The 960-nt window shown below is 41.1% G+C and overlaps 1 non-coding gene across 1 annotated transcript; it reads right to left on the reverse strand.

The window, feature by feature from the left end:
- Positions 1-535: 535 nt before the first annotated feature.
- On the reverse strand, positions 536-663 carry LOC111815281. Its single transcript, XR_002820002.1, has one exon. It is a non-coding gene; the product is annotated as a small nucleolar RNA SNORA11 (small nucleolar RNA).
- Positions 664-960: the final 297 nt, after the last annotated feature.

Genomic DNA, 960 nt, shown 5'->3' on the forward strand with positions numbered 1-960 from the left:
AGTTAACACTGACATCATAAAATAAACTGAAAAATATTCCTCTTGTGTTTTGAATAATTTAAAAATTATATTGTAGAATTTAACAGTGCAATTCTATGGGTGTCCTGTGTAATTTTTCTAAACAATCTTGAAAAAGATTTGTCTGACTCAATTTTATTGGTCAGCTTTTCCTCACTGTGATAAAATTCCTGAGAAAATCATTTGTTTTGTCTTCTGGCTTTAGTACATAGCTGCCTGGTGCTGTTGCTTCTGGTCCATGGTAAAGCAAATAATCACCACGGGAGCTCATGAGGGACCAAAGAGATGCACGCTGTAGACGGGAGGAAGAGAACTGAGAAGGGTGACTGACAGGATTCCTCTTTTAACCATCTTTACAAATTATTACTTTTAACTTATTGAAAATTGAAATTCAGTCTTTACTTCCAGGATACCATGGATCACCATGGATTAGTGGACAGGCTCAAAGTACCTCCCTCCCTCATGAATCGCTGTAGAGCCTTGTCCCATTGGTACTTTCCAGAGGTGTATGGAGTCCAAGTGTGGGACATTTGCTCAAAGGGAAGTCACAAGTTTTGTGCCCCTGTCACAGTGACCCTAAATTCCTTTTGGGAGTGTTGTAAACAGAGAAACCATTCTTCAAGCCACCTGCTCTGAGCACACCCACCTTCATCCACTTTTGAGTCTGCCATACTACCATCAGTTCACCATTCTATATGTGAATTATCTCTGGAAACATCCTTACAGGTAATCCAGAAATTTGTTTTACTAATTTCCTAGAGATTTCTCAAATCAACCTAACTGACACACAAGATCAGCCACGATCGTTGTGATGGCTTACATCCAGAGACGACTCCTGAAAGCAGTGCTCGTGACTTCCAGTGATGCAAACGGCCTACTGGGCATACTGCCCATCATTATTCACCTCCACCCTAGAGCCTCAGGCATTCACAGGTGGAGCTT

Source organism: Octodon degus, unplaced genomic scaffold (genome assembly GCF_000260255.1).
Source record: "Octodon degus isolate 3935 unplaced genomic scaffold, OctDeg1.0 scaffold00013, whole genome shotgun sequence".
Lineage (NCBI taxonomy): Eukaryota > Metazoa > Chordata > Mammalia > Rodentia > Octodontidae > Octodon > Octodon degus.